This window comes from Panthera leo, chromosome A1 (assembly GCF_018350215.1).
Source record: "Panthera leo isolate Ple1 chromosome A1, P.leo_Ple1_pat1.1, whole genome shotgun sequence".
Lineage (NCBI taxonomy): Eukaryota > Metazoa > Chordata > Mammalia > Carnivora > Felidae > Panthera > Panthera leo.
Genome location: NC_056679.1, coordinates 176188429 through 176206799, shown reverse-complemented (window position 1 = coordinate 176206799; position 18371 = coordinate 176188429). Strand labels below are relative to the sequence as shown.

Genomic DNA, 18371 nt, shown 5'->3' with positions numbered 1-18371 from the left:
ATATAAACGAGTATACGTATATTCAGGCCTCACCGTGTAGCTGTGAGATCAGATAAAACGCTGGATGGGAAAGTCATTGTAAATGAACCTCCCCTACAAACGTGAGTGTGGCTGGGTATCAAAGTCGGCCCACGCCCACGCAGCAGTGGCAGGCGCCAAGCCCCCGCTCCGCCCCCTCTTCCTGGTTTTTCCAGGCAATCCGCCCCTCCGGCGTCATGTGACAGGGGTGCCCTGCCGGGCCGAGCTCCTGATTGGCCCGGCTGCAGAACGTCTCGCGATTGGCCCGAGGCCGGCGGGCCCCCGCCTCCCTCCTCCTCCTCGCCGCGGCCCACGTGAGGGGGGCGAGTCACGCGATTTCCGGGAACCCGTCAGGAAGGACATAAACAAAACAAACCGAGGCAGCATGGAGAGGGGCCGCGGCCCCTGCAGCGGAACCGGACCGAGCCCCTGAGCCGCCCCCACACGCACAGGTGAGCTCCGTTGCCCTCCGCCCAGATCCCACAGGGGTCTGGGCTGGAGGACTAGCCAGGCGAGGGGCGGAGGAGGGCCGCTGGCCTACGAGGCAGCAGCGCCGGGGCTCTGAGCCGGGCCGGCGCGGGGCGGGGGCCGGGACCAGGGCCGAGTCTGGGGGCGCGCGAGCTTCAGGCTGCCGCCTGCCGGTCACGGGGTCCCCGGTTCCCCTCCCCCACCCCCGGCCCGGGACGGTTATATAAAAGCGCGGGGCGGCGGTAGAGGGGACCCACGGGTGGGCGGCAGGGTAGACCGGGGGTGGGCAGCTCCAGGCGTCTGTCCTGCCAGGCCGCCCGGCCCTTCACTGTTGCCTCCAAGCCCGGGGCCGTGGCTGCCGGCAACCGGCCTGTCAGAGAAGCGAGCGGGTGGGAGGGGCCGGAGAAGGGAGGGGAGGCGAGGCTGGAGGGGGAGGAGAGAGAGGGGCGTGTGAGGAAGGGCCGGGTCCACTAAGGTTGGAACCGTGCAGGCAAGAGACTAGGAAGCGCGAGCTGGAGGTGGGGGGGCTCCAGGCAGGGGTGTCTCTGGGGTAGCCGCTCCCCCTTCCCGTCTCCGCCCCAGAGACGGGCGAGAGGGGCCTCCCTCCCGGGATTTGTTTATATGTCTTCTCAAAGCAGCTTGAAGCGGCTCGTAGGCGGAGCCCTCAGCGCGGAGTGGCAGGCCGTTCGGCCCAATGGGGCAGGCGGACGGAGACAGCCGCGCCAATGGGCTTGGGGGAGGCGGTGCCGCGGAACCCCCCTAGTTTGTTAGGCTGTGCCGGGGGGTGGGCCGGGTGGGGCGGCCATGTTAGATGGGAGGGGACCGGTGGTGGTGGGTCACTGAGAGGGGAGGAGACAGGGCAAAGGGCGAGGGAGCCGGGCCGGGGGCGTTTCGGGTGTCCGAAGGCGAGTCCGATCGGACCAGGAAGTAGCTCAGGGGAGCCAGACCCCGACCCACCGCTCTCCCCTCCCGAGCAGAGGAGGCAGGGAAGTACCGAGGGCAGTCTAGCCGCCCATGGGGGTGGTTCCTGGGACTAGATGGAGCTCAATCTCTGGATTCTCCCTCTTTCTCTGCCCTACCCTTCCTGACAAACACGGCCGCCAAACCCTGTAATTGCTCTCTTCTAATCCAAGAAAGCAAACCTTTTTGCTGTTTTCTGAGCGGGCTTGAGCCTTACGACTACCTTAAGAAGGTACTTGGATAACTAGCGGTCTGAATTTCGGCACAAGGCCTCAGATAGAGGCAGGCAGTGAGGAGGAAGTTCTGCTTCTCTGGATTTTGCACAGAAGCCGGGACTAGAAAAAGCCGAGAAAGTTAAGAGCTGGGTGGGGTTTCCATGTTTTCATCAGGGTACCTTCTGAAGATCGCCCCCGCACTTGCTTGTCCAGTCTTAGGAGTAATTTGCCCCTCCTGCTAACATAAATCCGTAGCTCACGTGAATCAATTTCATGAGAAAACAGCCTTCAGAAAATTATTTACATTTGAAGGCTCTTTAGGAGTTTGTCTTCTGAATATCCTGCAGGTGAGGAATAGGATCAAGATCTGACTTAACTTCCTTTTTAAAAAGCAGAAGAGAAGACTTTTGTGTAAATCTGGTCATCTGTGGTAAACTGGTTGTCACTTGATTGTACTGTTAAATATTTCCCCCCGTTTTCTTTTTATCCAAAGTAGCTAGGAAAGCACCAAAGACGAAGGGGGGAGATGGTATGAGTAGTTAGAAAATCAGTTATTTTACTTTGTTTCCTGGTTATTTTGGCATCCCGTCGCCTTATTAAATGCTTGATTCAGCTTTATGTTCACGTCACCTTACAACCTGTAACTGCACTGGTATTGTCGAGGGTACCAGGCTGCGTGTTGATGCATCTTTGGTTAAACACTTAGGGTATCAGGCAGAGGCTATTCAAGAGTTGTCTGTATTTACGAATAGGCGTTGTCTCCTATTGTAACTGGAGAATAATAATAATCGGTAAATAAATGATTTGTCAATTTCTGTATTAATTGGACATGGTAGACTCAGTACTGTTAAGAATGATATGTAAAAATGTAATCCCTGATTTTTTAACAGACGTCAGTTCTTAAATACAACTTTTATAGCAAAAAAAGTATTAGCTTTTTTTTTTTTTTTTTTCTTATTTGAAGAATGGCATAAAGAGGGGTGCCTGGCTAGATCAGTGGGTAGATCATGCCTCTATTGATCTCGGGGTCAGGTTCAAGCGCTACATTGGGCCTAGTGCTTACTTAGATAAAATAAATGAAGAATGGCAAATAGATCCAGCAGGACTTACTTGACTGTAATTCTTCCCTATGACTTACATACCAACTTTGGGATTTTTAGACTAGTAAGCATAGAAGAGGCTGAATACATCCAGAAGAAGAGATTTTGGACGTTCCACTTACCATCCCATTCTCTGTCGTGACAGGTGAAAGCAAACTTAGAAAGATTATGGCCTACTTTGTTTACTGGTTCACTGTGTGTGGGCTCTTGGATGCCAGCTTAAGGAGTAAAAGAATAACTTGCATGGTTCCCTGGTGGTGGTTAACTATACAAGTGACAGTGAAAGTCAGTAAGTTTGTATGTTTGTTCTATTAATGTAACACAGGTTTTAAAAGATTAAGAGTTGAATCCACCATTTGCTTTGAAAGTTTAGTTTTTAGTCACGATTGACAATTATATGACTTGGAATGAATCAGCAGAGGTTTGCTTCCCTGTGGGTTTTGACTTGGATGTTTTGGGGAAGAATTCTCTTTCATTGCATTCAGTAGTTCATCATCCAGGCTAGGTAAACTCTTAGGCGACATAATTTGTCAGGTCATTAGTCTGATGATTTTAAGATAGGGGTTGACAGACTTTTTCTGTTCAGGGTCAAATAGTAAATACATAGGCTTCGTGGGCCATGTAGTCTCTGTCCCAACTACTCAGCTCTGCAAATTGCATGAACAGCCATAGACAATTTGTTTGGGGCTGTATTGTAATAAGATTTATTTACACGAGCCGGTTGTGGTTGAAGGTTGTAGTTTGTCAACCTCTGTTCTAAGATATCAGTCACTGGGTTTTAATTACTTACGTGTCTAGATATTGCAGCATATATGAACATGCATCAAAAGTAGTAATTGGAACACTTGTAGAATGTACGTATCTCCTGAAGAACTTTTAGAATAAGAGCACATGGGAGCATTGTATTCTATATTTTTATAGAATCATTTGTGGATAGATGTTTTCCTGAAAAGACATTTTAAAGCAAATGTTGGAATATTAAGTCCTATTTATTTTAGAGATGCATTCTGATTGAAAACATTGCTTTTTAAGATATGATACCTAAGAACCTTAATACAGTCGAGAGTATGGTCCTGTTGATACCTAAAAGTGCATTTAGGTTATCATGCCTAATAAAACTGTGTATAGCTGTTTGAAGAGATGTCAGTGAATCGTCCACACACTTGGCTCTTATATACATCATGCAGTTAATTTAGAAGCCACACTGATAGTGCCATTGCCTGAGATGTTTGTGAAATTACCGAAATAGGGTTGGGTACTTTTTCACACAAGACCCCAAAACGTACAGATTGCTACCCCTTCCCTTCCTTGGAAAACGTCAAGTGGTGCTAAGTGCCCACTGAAGCCGAGATGCCAAAACGTAAAAATACTATACAGGCATATACTTAATTTTCTCATGGGTGGCTTTTTGCTTAGTTTCTGTGTAGTATTTCTCCAGTTTTGTTGACTTGAACTGGATTTCAAGTGCGAGCATGACAGCTGAGAAAGGAGAATATATTGATCTCTTAAAACTGATAAGCATCATGTGGCCTATAATCTTTTTTCTAGTTAACCTGTTTGCCTGGGTGACTGTGGCTAATCCAGTTTATTAATTTGTGATGGGAGAGATTAATATTTTCTGTCTCACAATGGGATTGGGAAAGTGTCAGTTACTGTATTCCCAAGCTTTTCTACTTTGAATATGCTAATACTTCCAGCTGCTTGGAACCACCTCTCAAATCTCTCTTCGGTTTTTTTTCTCATAGTTTAATTGCCTCTCAATTTATCTTTATTAGTACTTGTTCTACTCTACAGTATTTATCTACTCATTTATCTCATCTACCTGGTGAGCAACTTGAGATCAGAGTCTGCCTCTTTATTTCTATATCCCCAGTGCCTCACCCTGTGCCCACATCTTTTAGTGCTTGTGAACTGTTTAAATAAATGAGTAAATCAGCGCCTGGGTGGCTCAGTCGGTTAAGTATCCGACTTTGGCTCAGGTCATGATCTCACAGTTCGTGGGTTTGAGCCCCACATCAGGCTCTGTGCTGACAGCTCAGAGCCTGGAGCCTGCTTCGGATTCTGTGTTTCCCTCTCTCTCTGCCCCTCCCCGGCTTGTACTCTCTCTCTTTCTCTCTCTCTCTCTCTCTCTCTCTCTTTCTCTTTCTCTCTCTCTCTCTCCCTCTCTCTCTCAAAAATAAACATTAAAAAATTTAAATAAATGAGTGAATTGCTAAAGATTGCTTATCTGGAAGGCAGTAAGTCACTCTGCTATTGGTAGAGATGTTGGGCTTAGTTGGAAGGGAGGAATTAATCACCATCTATTTTACTTAAAAATTGACCTTTTAAGAAAGTTTATGTAAAAGCTATTTTGATGATGTCTTAAAATCTCTTGAATTCTTAAAAAATTTTTTCAGATACATTCTATTAGTTAAATTTGTTGAATATTCCTTCTAGACGCATGCATACAGATATGCACGCGCACACACATAAAACCCCTGTGCCTTGTCCTTTGGATTTGTCATTAGCACTTGGCACACTTGGTCTCTGAGTGTTTGGCAAATGTGAGTGGAACCTCTTATTTCTTAGAGGTTTGTGATAATTGTTCATCTGTATAGCAGTGTTCCTCGTCTTGGGGAAGCACTGTGAAATCATTCTTGCTACTAAGTCTGGTTCATCCCAGTGGGGACAGTTAGACTCAGAGTTTGTTGCAGGGGACTGCAGTGCTACTTGGTGACTGCAGTACCATCCCGTTCCACTGCCAGCCAAGCCTTACATGCTTTTTCACCAGTTCATGACCTTTCTTCCAAAACGGAACTTTCCTCCCTAAACGACTTTCTAAACCGCTCTTCTCCCCACTGATTCCCAGCAATTCTGATCATCCTGCTATTCTGTCCATTTTTTCCCCTCTGCTATTCTGTCCTCTTAACACCAAACCCACTTTTACATATTTTGTTACAAAGTCATGTTTTACTTATTTATCCTTGGGTGGTGTTGACTTTGACAGCTTCCCTGTGAAAGCATTATGAGCGTGCTGATTTTGTTTCCTCCAGTTTTCTTCAGATTCTTTTTGTACACTTATTTTCTTTAGTATATGATGTTCTGCCTTTGAGGGTTTAAGGTGCTTTTTTTTTTTTTTTTTAATTTCAGAGAGGAAATTCCTTCTTTGACTACTACACACTATTCCTGATGCAGTTTGCCTTCTCTTTATGTTTTTGCCATTCACTGGAAATTTAAGGCATTACAAAAATAAAACTTTAAGGGGCATCTGGATGGCTCAGTCTAAGTGTTAAACTCTTGATCTTGGCTTAGGTCATGATCTCATGGTTCGCGTGATCAAGCCCTGTGTCAGGCTCTGTGCTGACAGCGTGGAGCCTGCTTGGAATTCTCTCTCTCTGCCCCTCCCCTGCTTGAATGCTCTCTCTCTCTCTCAAAATAAATAAACTTAAAAAAATACATTAAAAAAAAAAGTTGACCATGGGCGAGTTAAAAGAAAATAAAACTTTGCAAAAGGGTCCTTTATGGTATGGGGAGGAAGTAGGGGTAGGCCATGTGGGCTCTTGTTCGAAAGATTCACTGTAGAATTCCTTTAAACAGCAAGGCTTCTAGCTTCCTACTTGTGATGTATAAGATGTATAAAATTTCCTACTTGTGAAAAGACTTCACAGTTTTTTTTTTTATTTTATTTTTTTAACATTTATTTATTTTTGAGACAGAGAGAGACAGAGCATGAGTGGGGGAGGGGCAGAGAGAGAGGGAGACACAGAATCTGAAACAGGCTCCAGGCTCCGAGCTGTCAGCACAGAGCCCAACGCAGGGCTTGAACTCACGGACCGTGAGATTATGACCTGAGCCGAAGTCGGCCGCCCAATCGACTGAGCCACCCAGGCGCCCCAAGACTTCACAGTTTTTTAAAATGCTTTTTTTAGTAAGGGTTTTCATCCTTCCTATTGAATGCTCTACTGGAGTTGCTCATAGACTAATAGAGGAGACAGACATTGCAGTTCAACAGGATAGCATTTAGAACAACATGTTCTGAAGATATGGAAGAGGGACTACTAACTCTGCCTGTGAAAGTTGAAGAAACTTCACGGAAAAGGTCTATTTGAACTGGGTTTGTTTTTTTTTAATACTTATTTTTGAGAGAGAGAGAGCGCGCGCGCGCGAGGAGGGGAGGGGCAGAGAGAGAGGGAAACAGAATCCCAAGCAGGCTCCAGGCTCTAAGCTGTCAGCTCACACAGGGCTCGAACCCACAGACCACCGTGAGATCATGACCTGAGCCGAAGTCAGACACTTAACCCACTGAGCCACCCAGGTGCCCCCGAACTGAGTTTTGAAGACCAGCAAAGGAAGCATTCTAGTCCAGTCAAGGAGGTATAAAAGGGGTATGCGGGGCACCTGGCTGGCTCAGCTGGTAGAGAATGTGACTCTTGATCTTGGGTTCAAGAGTTCAAGCCCCACGTTGGGTGTAGAGCCTACTTAAAAAAATGAAAGATGATGTATGCAATTTGTGGGATAGGCTTGGGTATGAGAAGGCTTCGCCTAAGGCAGGGTCATGGAGAGGGGTAGATGGAAGGGGAGGAGACTACTTGGTGAGATTTAGGAGGAAAGTGCTTTTTTGTTTTCCCCTTGTTCTCTACTTCTCCTGGGCCTGCTCTATACTGCCAGGTCTCTGGTCTGTTTTCTCTGTAGCTCTGACTTTGATTAGATGCTCTCTTTCCCCATAGTTGTTAGTTTTTCTTTTAGTCCTTCATCAAGGTCTAACATATCTCCTTTCTCTCTTACAATTTGTCGGTACCAACATACCTTTTATTCTGACCAAATGTGTCTCTTGCCTTTATTTTACCTCCTTGCTTGCATCCCTTTCTTTATTCCCTTTGAGTTTCTTTTCACCTTTTTTTGACTCTTGCTTTTCCTTTTCATTTTGCTTTATTTAAAAACAAAAACACTTTCACGCATTTTCTTTCTGCTTATTTTGCATTTGAGCAGTAATATATGTCTGAGTTGATTTCCTTTTGGGAAGTCTTGTGAAATCAACTTGTCTTTGATACCTATCCAAGTACTGATTATCCATCTCTATGAATTTCCTTTTATGAAGCATTTTCTTTGCATTCAGAGATGCCATTTCTGATAGGTTACAATGCAGAATATAATCACTTACAGGTTTTGTTTTCTATCTCTTATGCACCTTAAAATTATTCTATGATGAGATCCAATTCATATATCACCTTTTCCTGACGTTTTCCCGAAAGTACCCAAGTAGAGATGGTAGTACTCTTCTCTGTAGTTTTATAGTATTTTCTAAACACCTCTTTTTAAGTCAGCTTTATTGAGGTATAATTTGCATAAAATAAAGTTCACCTAATTTTTAGTTTTGACAAATGTATGCAGTCATCTAATTACCTCTGCAGTCATGATAACAGAACATTCCCAAAAAGTTCCCTCATGACCCTGCTTCACCCCTGGCCCCAATCACTGATTTACTTCCTATCACTATAGTTTTCTCTTCCTGGAATTTCATTTCATTTATTTATTTGTTAATGTTTATTTTGAGAGAGAGTGTGTGCGCGTGCGCGTGCGCAGAGGGGGGAGGGGCAGAGAGAGAGGGAGACACAGAATCTGAAGTAGGCACCAGGCTCCAAGCTGTCAGCCCAGAGCCTGACATGGGGTCGAACCCACAGTCCGCAAGAGTGTGACCTGAGCTGAAGTGGGACCTTTAACTGACTGAGCTACCCAAAGGCCCCTCCTGGAATTTCATTTAAATGCAGTCATAGAATGCGTTGTCTTTTGAGTCTGTCTGCTTTTCCTTAACATAATGGTTTTGAGATTTCATGTCATTTCAAGGATCAGTTGAGTACTTGTTATTGTATGGATGTACCACAATCTGTCCATCCATTTTGGGTTTGCTTCCAGATTTTAGGCCATTGTGAATAAAACTGCTATAAACATTCATGTGCAGATCTTTGAAATACTTCTTTTATCATTAACTATCTTTGATTTGGAGGTCCAGTTGCAGAATGCTTATGAGTAAAAGTCCTGGAGTTAACTGTATTCACAAACAGGCCTTTTGCTTGTGCTGTGGTTTTTCGCAATGTGTTAGCTTAGATACCTCATCTGTAAAATGCAATTGGTAGAGATTGGAGCAAGCTGGAGAGCATAGGCCAGTTTAAAGGGATAACTCATTTCAGTTTGAGTGATTCAGTTCAAGTGATCTTGCTGGAAATATGTACCCAATGACTCCCCCCCCCCCCCCCCCCCCCCCGCCCACCAAGAGAGTGGCATTTGTTAACAGGATTCAGAAATTTTATATGAAATTTCCAATTTAAATGCTGGTAGTTAAAATTACATTTTTTTAAATAATTTTTTTCATTTTAATTTTTTCATTTTAATGTTTTCATTGTCTGAGCCAAGCAAAACCCGTATGTAGGCATTGATTTGTGGCTCCAGTTCGAGACCTTTGTTTTAAATCTTCAGTTAACTTTGTATTTTGTTTTAAATTGTGTATATTCCTGGTAGAGTGAACTTGGTAGGATCTTGCTCCCTAGTAGCTTAGCATAATAACTTGTGGTTGTCCAACCTCCCAAGTGAAAAACGAATGAATTACTATAAATGAATTTCATTCTTTTCTCTGGTAGGAGGATTATCAGAATTCTGAGTGTCTGATGGGAGGGTGGGATCAGATTCTTTTTACTTTTGGTACTTCTTTGATAGTGGCTGATTCTATTCAAAGTTCTGTTTTCCTGGCAATTGAGATAGTCCATCTCCTTTGGTTTATTCTGAACCCTATTGAGACAATTATAATATAAACTGTGTGTATTTATTAGGAACTGTGTAAGGTATTATGGATATAAAGATAAGTTTTAAATGTTAAGTCCATTCTCTTGAGTTACCCATAATCTATGGTGAAGCTAATAGAACTATAAAAAAGATAAACTGTATGTAATTGGACAATTAGAGCTATAATCTCTCTGAAGAAAGCCTTTCCTCTTGTAATTTTCTTGCCAGTTTTTTTTTTTTTAAGATTTTTTTTAAGTGATCTCTACACCCACGGTGGAGCTTGAATTTACAATCCTGAGATCAAGAGTCACATGCTCCACTGATTGAGCCACCCAGTCACCCCTACTTGCCAGTTCTTTATTGTTGTGTTGTGTTTTTCTTTTCTTTTCTTTCTTTATTTTAACTGTTTATTTTTGATAGAGCACGTGTGCACACGGGGGTGGGAGGAGGAGGGGCAGAAAGAGAGGGGGACAAAAGATCCGAAGCAGGCTGTGCTGACAGCAGGGAGCCCAATTTGGGGCTCGAATTTGCTAACGGTGAGATATGACCAGAGCCGCAGTCGGCAGCTCCACCGACTGAGTCACCCAGCTGCCCTTATTTTATTTTTAAGTAATCTCTACACCCACTGTAGGGCTCAAACTCACAACCCAGAGATCAAGAGTCACACTCTATCGACTGAGCCAGCCAGGTGCCCTGCCAGCTCTTTATTGTGTACAGAGATGACTAGCTGGCAGCTTTATGAATTACTTTGTAAATCCAAAGATTCTTTTGCTGATTAAACCAGCATAATTGACACTGACCCTCATAAGCCAGGACAAGGATGTTAAATGATCTGTGTTGCCTGTGTATACCTTATACATCCTAGTGCCAAGCAGTTGAGTTTTTGTGATCATTAAGTGTGGAATTTAGACAATCTAGGACTCTGAGTTGAGTTTGGGTTTATACCTTAAGTAGCTGCAACGCCCCAGGATTATTTTATAACAAGGAAGAAATCTTAGGATGAAAAATAGCCACAATTTATTGAGTAGCTATTTATCTGTTTTGTGCCAGGGCACATATTAATGTGAATCACAAAATCCCTGCAAAGTGAGATGAGGAATTCTTGTATTTACAAATAAAAGAAGCCAAGTACGAATCTAGAATGAAATTCCAAATACTCATAAAGCAGAAACTTTTATTTTGAATCTAGAGTTTGCTTCTCACAGAGCAAGCCTTTGGAGTACTAGAGCCAAAGAGCCAGCCTTTCTCAGTGTTGAAAGAAAAGACTGCAAAAAACTATTCACAACCTCTTTGTAGCCTTATGCCCATAACCCCTGTACCTGCTGTTCTGTAGTCTTGTGCCAGTGGTGTAGCTCATTTCACACAATAGAATTTGAAGAGGATTTCAAAATTGTTGTATATATTTTGAAAAGTGTCCAATCTGGGAAAGGAGGGAGGAAACGAAGTTTGAAGAAGAGCCCAGATCGCTGATAACGAGTGCTGAAGTTGTTAGGGTATGTCCAGAGTGTCTTGTGATGGTTCTTCTGCTGGAATCTTGCAGGATGGTTCAAGCGTGTTTGCTTACACCACTGTCTGTTTCTATGCTACAACCTTTAATCCTGCGGTTTCCTTTTTACACTGTAGTTCTGCTGAAGAGCTCAGAAGACTAAAGGATTCTTTAAAATTTCAGCGTTTAACCTGCAAAAATATCTTGTTTTAATTAAAAATGGGAGTGGGAAGAGACAGAACAGTGTAACATGTATCAGTCCAGTGCCTTAATTCAGTTGGTTTAAATAAAATTTAATCCTACTCCTTCCTCTTCCCTCTCCTCACTGAAGAAGAATTCTCTCTGGTCTTCAGAATTGACTGGAATTCAAATAATACTTTTTCTGGTTGTGTAAAAGAAAATTCAGGAGTACAATTTAAAATATTTTTATTCTATGACACTACAGTGATTCAAGACTCATTTAACAAGCTGCTACTAGATAACTTCAGAGCACATAAAAGATGATCAATAAATATACAGTGCCCTTGAATATCATGTGGGTCAGGGGCACTAACCTTCCCCTCCCATGCAGTTGAAAACCATGTGTAACTTTTGACTCTCCCAAAATTTAACTATTAATAGCCTGCTGTTGACAAGAAGCCTTACCGATAACATAAACAATTGATTAACACGTATTTTGTATGTTGTATATATTATATACTGTATTCTTACAATAAAGTAAGCTGGAGAAAAAAATGTTCTTAAAATCATAAAGAAGGGAACATACTTTTACAGTACTGTACTTATTGAAAAACATTTATGCATAAGTAGACCCACACAGTTCAAACCCATGATCCAAGGGTCAATTGTATACTAAATGACTGACTTTTTTGTATATAAAGAAAGTTGCACCTCTGACTCCTTATCCAGAAAGACCTGTGATCTTAGGGGATTTCCCATTTATTGTCCGTCAGCTCTTGTCTGGATGCCTGTCCTGGGAAAGGCATTGCTTTTGGCACTGTTGTGAAATAGAGATGGTCGTTCTCAAAGATTTTACGATCTGATAGTGGAGACAAGGGATTGAGGAGGAGGAAGAGAAAAGCCATTATGAGCAAAGGCATAAAAGGCCAGAGCCTCACTTTTGGAAATTCCTAGTGGAGTGAAGTGAGATTGTGTGTACCTCAAGGGTTTGATGGAATTGAAAGATCAAGCTAATATTAGTGTTATAAAATGGTAGTGGAAGATGGGATTGGAAAGGTAGTTTCATTGTATCTGAGTATTTTGAACATTATCCAAGACATTTCTGGGAGTTGATGAAAATTTTTGAGCACAATGCTAATACAAAGTGGTGGTTTAGGGAGAAAATACAGTGGGACATAAGAACTGGAGAGAGGGGGGAAGGTCTCTAGGGCAGCAGGAAGGTCTGTAGGGCAACTATTGGAATGGTAAATGTAACACGATGAGGAGCAAGTAAGAGTTGAGAAAGTGGGAAAGGCAAAGATGAACAGATGCCTGTGTGCTGGGTACAAGGTAAGTTGTCCGTGTATCTTTGTTAAGAGAACTGGCATGATTTAACAAAGACTTGAGGAGGAAGAAAAGAGGGTTGAGATCGGTGTTCCATGCCTGGATGTCTGAGAGTGGTAGTACTGCTGACAGAATGGAAATGTTTGGATAGGAAGGTGACATGTTGTGTCTGAGGTCATGGGATGTGAATGAACATGGAAATACCTGGTTCTCAGAAGGTAGGGCTCGTGCATTCACATGTTTAGGCTGAAGGTGTGGATTTAGAAGTCTTCTGGAGGTGCACTGAACGAGACAGTCTCTATAATGATAGGTTTGCACAGAGGCATTTACTAAATGACCTCAGATAAATCCCTTATCCTTGCTGGACTTTTTTTATTAATGTAAAAATGGTTGGACAGAGGTTAGGACATGGCAGTGATGTTAATATGTACCCTAACTACTTCACCAACTTGTTTTATCAAATGACGGGGTATAGCAACGTGCCTGTTGTCTGTAAACAGTGATACAGGTATAAACTTGTGAATATTTTGTTGCCAGTGGTAACCAAGTGTGGCTGGGGTTAGAAATGCATTCTTTAGTTCTGTCAAAAACTGTCCCATACTCTTATTCTTGTGCTCTGAACAACTTAATTGACAGGTTTCAATGCTTCAGAAGGCCGCTAATATCTTGTAGTTAATAGTTTTTAGAAACGGAAAGTAGCTCTTCCTGGGGGCGCCTGGATGGTTCAGTCGGTTAAGCATCCGACTTCGGCTCAGGTCATGATCTCACGGTTCATGAGTTCAAACCCCACGTTGGGCTCTGTGCTGACAGCTCAGAGCCTGGAGCCTGCTGCGAATTCTGTGTCTCCCTCTCTCTCTGCCCCTCCCCTGCTCACACTTTGTCTCTTCTCTGTCGCAAAAATAAATAAAGATTTAAAAAAATTAAAAAGAGAAATAAAAAGTAGCTCTTCCTGTTTAACTCACGTCGATCCAGACACCTGCTTTAATGGTCTTTGTTTTTGGATCCCAAAGGGTTTTAAGTAAGCTCCCATATGTTTCTGTAGGTCAAAGATTAAAGTTGGGCAGGAGCCTTTGGAAAGGAATTGAATAAAATTCTGAGAGGTCTTGTGTCTTCCTCCAAAACTGTATTTCAGGGAGAGATCATTTTTGAGATGTAGTATCTTTTCTTAACTCCTCAGGATTCTCGGTAAAATGTAATTATTTTAATTAAAATATCTGTATTTTTAAAACTCTCTGAATGTGAGGATCAAAGGGGACTATCGGATTTACCCAGGAATAAAGAGTTTACAAAATGGGACACCTGGGCGGCTCAGTTGGTTAAGCATCTGACTTCAGCTCAGGTCATGATCTTGCGGTCCATGAGTTGGAGCCCCACATTGGGCTCTGTGCTGACAGCTCAGAGCCTGGAGCTTGCTTCGGATTCTGCCTCTCTCTGTCTCTCTCTGCCCCTCCCCTGCTCGTACTCTGTCTCTCTCAAAAATAAATAAACATTAAAAAAACAATTAAAAATTAAAAAAAAAAAGTTTTCAAAGTGTTACGGTAGGAGGATTACATCTGCTTATATAGGGTCATGATAGGTACTACGTGGCTAGGAAAATGATCTTTTCTCACTCAATACGAGGGAAAAGATACGTCTTCTCTCTCTTTACCCTGCTCTTTTCCTTAAACACCAGCAGCAGCAAGGTTTGGAAAATAAATAATGGGGGTCTTTTGCTAATAATTCCAGACATAAAGTATAACCATTTAGTGTGAAGTGTTACCTGTTTTCTATATTTTGGAGTCCAGAGAACTGCTGTTGAAAGGTAGAGAATAGCAGTTCACTTGCAGTGTGTTCATGGGATTTATATTACATAATAAAGGGAGAATGTGGCCACCACCATTTGCCCCATGTGTTCCTTGCATAGGCTGTGTATGCTTCCTTAATGGTTTGGAGATTAGTGGATCTCTGATTTCTGCTGTGCCGTGAAACAGGTAGTGACTTGATTCAGTAAGCATCTGAAGAACTGTTTTGTTCTATAGAACTATTTTGTTCACTATTCTACTGCATAGTTTTCAAAAGGAATTGTTGAGTGGGACATATGAAGTATGGCAGGATGGATGGAATGTGGCTCATGGGTCCTGGCCTGCTAAGGAGCTTGGGCAAACTGATGAACTGTCCCATGGGGAATCCCGTGGGACATACACACTGTATAAACTTAAATTACCAAGTCGGTGGTCCTTCTTTCCTTCCTTCTTCCCTTTCCTCCGCTCTCCTTCCTTTCTTTCATCTTTACTTGGGGATTAAGCTTCAGGAAAAATGGTTTATTTAAATTAGGGGGTCAGGACAGTGAGCCACATCTTAGAATTGTGGATCTAGTACAGTTGAAAGATAACAGAGAGAACCCAGAAACTCTGCACACATGAAAGAAATGATGAGCATGAACCAGCAAAGATTAGGAAATGTTAAAATAAACCATAGTATGTGAATTACTTAACAATGTAAATGTGTTGGCATTTCTTACCTCAAAAAATTTTTAAGTATTTTTCATAAAACAAATTTGGCCATTTAAACCATTTTCAAGTGTAGAGTTCATTGGCATTCAGTACATTGACATTCTTGTGTAACTGTTTCCAGAACATTTTCCTCATTCTAGATAGAAACTCTGTACCCATCAAACAATAACTCTCCCAGCCTCTGGTAACCTCTATTCCACTTTCTGTTCCATGAATTTGCCCATCCTGCTACCTCATATAAGTAGAATCATATAATATTTGTCCCTTTGTGTCTGGTTTATTTCACCTAGCATAATGTTTTCAAGGTTCATCCATGATTAGAACTTCATTCCTTTTGTATGGCTGAATAATGTTCCGTTGTATGTATTTACTACGTGTGTGTGTGTGTGTGTGTGTGTGTGTGTGTGTGTGTGTTACCGCATTTTGTTTATCCAGTCATCTGTTGATGGCTGGTAGGGTTGTTCCCACCTTTTGGCTATTGTGGATAATGTTGCTGTGTAAATGGGTGTATGTGTATCTGTTTGAGTCCCTGCTTTCAATTCTTTTAGATATATAGCCAGATGTGGAATTCCTGGATCATATGAATTCATGTTTAACTTGGTGAGGAACTGCTAGAGATTCCCAGCTGCACCACTTTGCATTCCTACCAGCAATTACACAAGGGTTCCAATGTTTCCATATCCTCCTCAATATCCTCCACTTGTTATTTTCTGGTTTTTGGGTAATAACCATCCTAATGGGTGTGTCAGAAAGCTTTTGACCTCTACTCTGTTGAGTGTTGGATAACTCAGAAATGCTACCTCCCACGTGTGAGGAATCAGTTCCCTTGGGTTAACTAAGAGGGAGCAGTGACCTAAGTTAGTGCCATAAAAGGGGAGCTCTAGGGATTCTGACCATCACATATGGTATCTGCTTTTTTATAAGATATTTTCATTTATAAGTTCATTTATATTTTTAGCCTTTTAAACATATGTGGACTCTCAGGAATCACGTGAAACCCTCAGGTTCAGAAGGGGCACAATTTAGGGGCTCTTGGATATGTGTAAGCTGCCTGGGCCCCTGCAGTCAGCTCTTCAGTTTGGCTTTTTAAGTTTGGATTAGTGGTTTGAGCAGTCCGAGGGATGAGCTTTTGTAAAAGTCCTTTGGCCTTACCTATCATCTTACTTCACATTCACTTTTTGTCTTGCCTAATATACATAGTAAGCCTCAACGTATTTTCAAGTGGAGTACTGAAAAAACCTAGGGAAGGACTTGGTAAAAAGGGCTATGAAGGATACTGAGCTGTGGTTGTCTTCGATAAAGTGGTAAATGCTCATAAATCAGTCATTTGCTCCATCTCATTTGTAGGGGAGGGAAACTTTTTCTTTCTTCCCTTGTAGGTTCTTTGGCTGGTCTTATGTAATTAAATTGACACAAGGCAGATTAACAGGAGAAAAAAAATTAATTTCATGTGTATGGGAGCTGAAAGAAGTAAGAGATTCAAAGAAGTGACCAAAGCAGGCAGCTTTTATACCTTTTAGACAAAGGAACAATAAATCTGTTAAGAGTCGATAAGACAAAGATGGTTGGGCTTGGGATAGCAAATTAATGAAGAGATAACAAGGTTTATTTATACAACCTTCTTGGCCCTGAATTGCCTATCTCTGGCAATAAGTATGCCTCTATCTCCCAGGTGCAGGGAGGGTACCTTCCACATGAAGACTTTATTTCCTGCTTTCAGGGGGACAGAAGAGGGTCCGAGTATCTTTCTTGTACTGGCTCTTTGTTGAGTAACTTTAATTAAAAATAATATACCAGGGTGGCATATTTTGGGGTGGCCTGTCCTGGACCCCATCACATTGCTTCAGAGAGCTAATTTTCTGTTAACGGTATCTTCCTGTGCCTAGAAGATGTTGTTGAATAGTTCTGAACAGACCCAGGTACAGGAAATGTTGGTGAATGCTTCTTTTTAAAAAAAGTTTATTTATTTTGAGAGAGAGGGAGCAAGTGAGCACAAGTGAGGGAGGGGTAGAGAGGGAGAGAGAGAATCCCAAGCAGGCTCCAAGCAGTGAATGTGGAGCCCAGTGCCGGGCATGATCCCATGAACCATGAGATCGTGACCTGAGCCCAAACCAAGAGTCAGATGCATAACTGACAGAGCCACCCAGGTACTCCTACTGGCAAATATTTCTGATGGAAGACAGTCTCTCTCCCTTGAAAAGCCCACAAAACTATATTGGGAACTGGTGAGCCAGAGCTATGAATAAAGGGAACTCATAACTAGGGGAATTAATTTAGCCTTTTCTTTAGGGTGGTGTTGTTAAACAACAAGAAGCTCTAGTCTTGAGGTCTCCTTGAGTGCAGGGTAGAGGATTTTAAGATCAACTAAGTTTGGGAAATGATATCTGCTCTATTCATCTATTGGTGATTTATAATGCACATTAGCACCTAGCACCTTAAAGTTCGCAAGAAGTCCTACGTAAAGGTAGTATTAACAGTTTTATTTAATGTTGTGTTTTCCAAACCTCATAACCCTTTTGTTGAGTAACTATTCAACATCTTTTGGAACAAATACTCCTCAGGTCACACGTTGGGAAATTAATTGCTTTTAAAGTACATAACTTTAACATCAAAGCTTTGAGTAAAATAGTGGGTATTCTTGAGAAGTATGAAGGCCTCCTGAAAAGCCCATTGTTACACTTTTCCTCTTGTTACTTGCTCATCTAAACATTAATGTACCCTCTGTATATGGCTCCCCAGTATAGAAGATGATTTGGGAGCAGTGTATCGTTACAGAAGATTCTGTGCAATGGTAATTGGTGTAGAAATCTTTATTCTTTTTTTTCCCTTCCACTTTTCAGTGGGGAATTTTGTTGTTTGTAGTTGTTTCACAATAAATGTTTGTAATGGTATGAAGCATTTGGAAAACCTTGGGAATGAAGATAATTGATTGTGACCTTGGATCATTAGTTTTAGAGACTGAGAGAGTTTATTACTGAAAAGAGGTTCTGCTGCTTGGGGTACAATTGGCTCTTCGCCCATCCTGTTTGCTGCTACCTGAGAGACTGGGAGAAGCACCTAAGGACCTTTACTCCAGGAGTGCGTGCTCAACTCTTTACATGATGGATACCCTCTCTTTGGGAATTGGTGTCCTTAAAACATTCAGCCTTGCTGCCAATAACTGTCACAAATGTTGAGCTTCTGAGATGGACTGCTGTGCAACAAAAGAAAGCATTGGCAAAATATACCTGCTGATAATAATCACCTTTCAGATTTATTTTATTAGTACATCCTAATTTAATATCTCATTCAAGTCTCATAACATTCCTGTTACACAGTTAAAGGAGAATAATTGTAATTCCTCGGTCTGGGTGCTCAGTCATAAATTTAAATA

General features: G+C 42.2%; 1 protein-coding gene across 2 annotated transcripts in view; it reads left to right on the top strand.

Annotated features, from left to right (window-relative positions):
* Window positions 1-353: 353 nt before the first annotated feature.
* CREBRF (CREB3 regulatory factor) overlaps window positions 354-18371 on the top strand; it is a 55660-nt gene continuing 37642 nt past the window's right edge. Inside the window, exon 1 of one of the 2 annotated variants that reach the window (XM_042946439.1) lies at window positions 354-470. The gene's annotated coding sequence lies outside the window, so the exon portion shown is untranslated. Of the gene's footprint in view, window positions 471-1355; window positions 2009-18371 lie in introns of those variants that run through there. The other variant, XM_042946449.1, reaches the window with a different exon arrangement.